The sequence below is a fragment of the Pinus tabuliformis genome, chromosome 1_1, assembly GCF_031772625.1.
Source record: "Pinus tabuliformis cultivar Carrire ecotype Pingquan chromosome 1_1, CPIR1, whole genome shotgun sequence".
In the NCBI taxonomy this organism is placed as follows: Eukaryota; Viridiplantae; Streptophyta; class Pinopsida; order Pinales; family Pinaceae; genus Pinus; species Pinus tabuliformis.
The window spans coordinates 135632050-135638034 of NC_142297.1; the positions used below are offsets into that span (position 1 = coordinate 135632050).

A 5985-nucleotide genomic window follows, 5' to 3' on the forward strand; every position below is an offset into this window, starting at 1 on the left:
AATTATACCCCACAACCTTCAAACTTCAGGGGAAATCTTCAGGGCAATCTTGGTACATGTATAAATGCCAAGTCTTCCTAGCTGATAACAACGATATTCAAGATAAGGTTTTATAGTTTCTAAGTTAGGTTAGCAAGAGGAAAATGTTGAACTCAAAGACATTGTTTTGCCCTTGCCCTTCCTAGGCAGCAGCTATGAAGTACTTCTTAATTTTCATCCTGTTGGTTGTCATTCGAAACCTAGATATAGCAGCAGGAAAGCACTAGGAGACAACCAACCATTACAAGTTCAATGTAACCATATAGAGTGAAAATCATTTATACAATGTTGGTGTTTACTTCGGTGTTTAGGAATTTGATTATATTAACCTAAGTATACATGCATTGGGTTACAGGTCAAGCTAATTAATGTCACATGTCTTTAGGTGAGAACATTTTCACCAAGTATAACATATACACTCCAGTGGAAATTGATCTTGGTCTTTGCTGACAACAGGGGAGAGCTTTGGAGAACTGGTCACTGTGAAACAAGGTCTCTTCTTTTGTGTACTGAATAGTTCTAGATATCATGTATATTTCTTCTACATGCAGGCATGGGATTCGACAGCTGAGGTCTGGATGGGAAGATGGTCCTAGTTATATCACCCAAAGTGTAATTCAAACTAGAATGAGTTACGTTTATAAATTCACCATCACAGGACAAAGAGGATCTCTATGGTGGATCGCACACATTTCTTGGTTAAGAGCTAGTCTACATGGTTCCATAATTATATATCCTAGCCCACACGCTCCCTACCCATTTCCCAAGCCATCCAAAGAAGTCCCCATTATTCTAGGTAAGTTCATATATCTTAATACTTTTTGTGGATAATATGGACCTTGTAACAATTGCCAGAGAGCATATCAGATGGAATTTAATGGTTTAACACACACCACCTTGTAGGAGAATGGTGGAATGCAGATACTAAAATGGTTATTTAGCAAGACCTCTAAACAAGAGGAGGTCAAAATGTGTTAGATGCCTACACTATAAATGTTTTTCCTAGACCACTGTACAACTACTCCAATGGTAATGATAATTGTGTTTAATTTTTTTATTTATATGATATATTGGATACAAAAAGAGGATCTCACTCATTTACTAACCATGGCATGATATGTAGATACATTTGTTCTAAATTTCAATCCTGGGAAGACATATCTTCTTCGAATCAACAATGTTGCCCTTAATGACGAGCTCTTCCTTGCCATTTCAAATCACAACAAGATTGTGGTGGAATTAGATGCAGTTTATGTGAAGCCTTTCCAGATAGACACTCTTGTTATAAAACCCGACCAGATGACCAAGGTCTTATTCACTGCTAACGCTATTGTTAATGTTGGAGGAGTTAAACCAATTTTACATAGCAGCTCACCCATTTGTTACAGGTGTTGGAACATTTGATAACTCCATTGTTGTAGGAATTATGAGCTACAACATTTCCAACTCTAATACATCTTCGACTATTATAATGCCTAAACTCCCTGCCCTTAAGGACACTTCCTTTGCGGCCAACTTTAGTACAAAACTGAGAAGCTTAGCTAACTCACAATTTCCTACACTCGTTTCTCAAATAGTGGACAAGAAGATTTTCTTTACAGTTGGTCTAGGATTGAATCCTTGTCCAAAGGGGATGGGAAATTCCACATGCCAGGCACTCAATGGAGCAAGATTCACTACCTCTGTTGAAAACATTTTTTTTTTCCCTCAAACACTGCTCTTCTTCAGTCCCACTATTTCAACTAGATGAAAGGAGTCTATAAGACCAATTTTCCAGACAATCCCCCATTCCCATTCAATTACACTAGCACTCCACCCAATAATACATAGGCTATGAATGGGACTAGAGTAAAATTCATTCACTTCAACACAACTGTTTAATTAATTCTTCAAGACACCAACATCTTCAACACAGACAACCATACTATCCATCTCGATAGTTTCAATTTCTTTGTGGTGGGCCAAGGTGTCGAAAACTACAATGAATCAATAGATGCACCCAACTTTAACCTCATTGATCTTGTTGAGAGAAACATTGTGGGAGTTCCCAAAGGAGGTTGGGCTGCTAGCAGATTCCATGCAGATAATCCAGGTAATACCTACAAAATATTCACACAATCTCATATCATTTCCCCTTCAACTTTGCATTAAATCATATCATTTCATAGATGAAAATTATAATAATGTTTGTTTACTCAATATCCATAGAATATATGTAGGGGTGTGGTTCATGCATAATCATTTGGAAGTTCACACATCGTGGGGACTGAAGATGGCCTGGGTAGTAAAGAATAGAAAAGGGCCCCTTCAAACTCTATCGCCTCGCCCCTCTGACTTCCCTCCTTGTTGATACCCTTCCTTCTCTCCAGTGCCCACCATTACTTTCATTTCCTTCCTGTTTCATTGTTTTATATGTTAACGTTGGGTTTTTGTTAGGAATATTTCACAATAAGCATGTTGCCACCTTTCAGTCTCTTTGCTAAAGCAGCCTTTTCATCCAATGAAGAAGGCAACCAATCAAAATGAAGAAGAATTGTATTGAATCACAGTACAGACAAGTGCTTGGTACATAATAAAAGGGTTTTGGGTTCTTCTATGTATGATCTATGACCTGAAGATTTCACTTCCCGTTAGAGTGATTAGCTTTTAAGAGCATGCCTTAAGACAAAGGTAATGTAAGGAAGTTTTATATCTTTGATTTAATGGTGAAGTTGATTTGGTTATAGGTAGATCACCTAACATATCACTTTTTTTTTCATTTATGCTGTTCATCCATATGTGCTACCGATTTACGGGAGACAGTTTTTTCATGGTGATCCTCAACAAGCTTATGATCCTGTCATTAACATATCTTAACTCATATATAAGACCTCATGCCATGCTATAAAAACATGGATGTCCTAACTCTACATTAATTCTTTCTATTTCACGCTAATCTGCATTGAACTTAATTACATCCATTCATTCTTACAGTGAAGAATTCTTTTAGTTGAATTGGTACACTTGGATAGAAACAATTAGGCAATGGTTTTCTTTGTGCAATGTCCTATGTTGTTTGTGAGTCTGTGTTCTTACTTTTTACTCCACCAGTTCACCACCATATTATACCCCACAACCTTCAATCTTCAGGGGAAATCTTCAAGGCAATCTTGGTGCATGTATAACTGCCAAGGCTTCCTAGCTGATCACAACGATATTCAAGCTAAGATTTCATAGTTTCTAAGTTAAGCTAGGAAGAGGAAAATGTTGAACTCAAATACACTATTCTACCCTTTCCCTTCTCGGGCAGTGGCTGTGAAGAACTTCTTAATTGTCATCCTGCTGGTCATCATTAAGAACCTAGATATAGCAGCGGGAAGGCACTGGTAGACAACCAGGAATTACAATTTCAACGTAACCATATAGAGTGAAAATCATTTATACTATCTTGGTGTTTACTAGGGTGTTCAGGTGTTTGATTATATTAACCTAAATATACATGCATTGGGTTGCAGGTGAGGCTAAGTAATGTGATATGTCTTTGCAACACAAAACCTTTGATCACAGTAGAAGGACAGTATCCAAGATCTACAATCTTTGCTGAGGAGGGAGATCAAGTTATTATAAAGTTGGTAAACCATGTTAAGGACAATGTGACTATTCATTGGTAATTATATTTATGGTTTTTTAAATTTTAGTAAGGAGAAATTTATGATATGTATGATAAAGTAAGTGTTTTGGTGATTATTATGGATTGATTTCTATATGTGATCGTAGTACTTATCTATCTTTAATGAAACTACTCAATAGTTGTAGATATCATGTATATTATTTCTACATGCAAGCATGGGATTCGACAACTGAGGTCTGGATGAGCATATCATCCTAGTTATATCACTCGATGTCCAATTCAAACTGGAATGAGTTACGTTTATAACTTGACCATCACAGGATAGAGAGGAAATATATGGTGGCACGCACACATTTCTTGGTTAAGCGCTAGTATACATGGTGCCATCATTGTATATCCTAAGCCATACACTCCCTACCCAATTCCCAAGCCATTCAAAGAAGTCAACATTATTCTAAATAAGTTCATATATCTTAATACCTTTTGTGGATAATCTAGACCTTCTAACAATGACCAGAGAGAATACGAGATGGAATTTAATGGTTTTACACACACCACCTTGCAGGTGAATGGTGGAATGCAGATATTAAAAAGGTTATTTAGCAGGATGTCCAAATAGGAGGAGGTCCAAATTTGTTAGATTCCTACACTATAAATGGATTTCCTAGACCACTGTACAAGTGCTCCAATGGTAATGATAATTGTATTTAATTTTTTTGTTTGTTTGCTATATTGGCTATAAAAAGAGCATCTCACTCATTTACTAACCATGGCATGCTATGTAGATACATTTGTTCTAAATGTCAATCCTGGGAAGACATATCTCCTTCGAATCATCAATGTTGCCCTCAATGATGAGCTCTTCCTTGCCATTGCAAATCACAGCATGACTGTGGTGGAAGTAGATGCAGTTTATGTGAAGCCTTTCCAGATAGACACTCTTGTTATAACACCCGGCCAAACCACCAATGTGTTATTCACTGTTAATGCTACTGTTAATGTTGGAGGAGTTAACCAATTTTACATAGTAGCTCGCCCATTTGTTACAGGTGGTGGAACATTTGATAACTCCACTGTTGCAGGAATTATGAGCTACAACATTTCCAACTCTAATACCTCTTCCATCATTATGATGCCTAAACTCCCCTCCCTTAATGACACTTCCTTTGTAGCCAACTTTAGTGCAAAACTTAGAAGCTTGGCTAACTCACAATTCCCTGCATTGGTTCCTCAAACAGTGGACAAGAAGTTTTTCTTTACAGTTGGTCTAGGATTGAATCCTTGTACAAATGAGATGGGAAATTCCACACGCCAGGCACCCATTGGAACAAGATTCACTGCCTATGTCAACAACATTTCTTTTTGTTCTCCCAAACACTGCTCTTCTTCATTCCCACTATTTCAAGTAGATGAAACAAGTCTATAAGACCAATTTTCCATACAATCCTCCACTCCCATTAAACTACACTGGCACTCCACCCAATAATACGTAGGTTGTGAATGGGACAGGAGTAAAACAACTTCCCTTCAACACAATTGTTCAATTAATTCTTCAAGACACCAACATCTTCAGCACAGACAACCATCCTGTCCATCTCCATGGTTTCAATTTCTTTGTGGTGGGCCAAGGTGTCGAAAACTATAATGAATCAACAAATGCACCCAACTTTAACCTCACTGACCCTGTTGAGAGAAACATTGTGGTAGTTCCCAAGGGAGGTTGGGCTATTATCAGATTCCATGTAAACAATCCAGGTAATACCTACAAAATATTCACACAATATCAACTCATTTCCCATTCAACTTTGCATTAAATCATATCATTGCATAGATGAAAATTATAATAATGTTTGTTTACTCAATATCCATGGAATATATGCAGGGTTGTGGTTCATGCACTGTCATTTGGAGGTTCACACATCGTGGGGACTGAAAATGGCATGGGTAGTAAAGAACGGAAAAGGGCCCCTTCAAACTCTCCCGCCTCCCCCCTCTGACCTCCCTCCTTGTTGATCCCCTTCCTTCTCTCTAGTGCCCACCATCACTTTCATTTCATTCCTATTTTATTTGTTTTAGATGTTGATCTTGGGTTTTTGTTAGGAAGATTTCACAACAAGCATGTTGCCACCTTTCGGTCTCCATGCTCAAGAAGCCTTTTTATCCAAAGAAAAAGGTAACCAATCAAAACGAAGAATTGTATTGAGTCATTGTACAAACAAGTGCTTGGTACATAATAAAATAGTTTTGGGTTCTTGATCTATGACTTGAAGATTTCACTTCCCGTTAGAGTGATTAGCTTTTAAAAGCATGCCTTAAGACAAAGGTAATGTAAGGTA

At 37.5% G+C, this 5985-nt stretch overlaps 1 pseudogene; it reads left to right on the forward strand.

Annotated features, from left to right (window-relative positions):
• The first annotated feature begins 3282 nt into the window (after positions 1-3282).
• On the forward strand, positions 3283-5662 carry LOC149212010 (laccase-12-like; annotated as a pseudogene).
• The last annotated feature ends 323 nt before the right edge of the window (positions 5663-5985 follow it).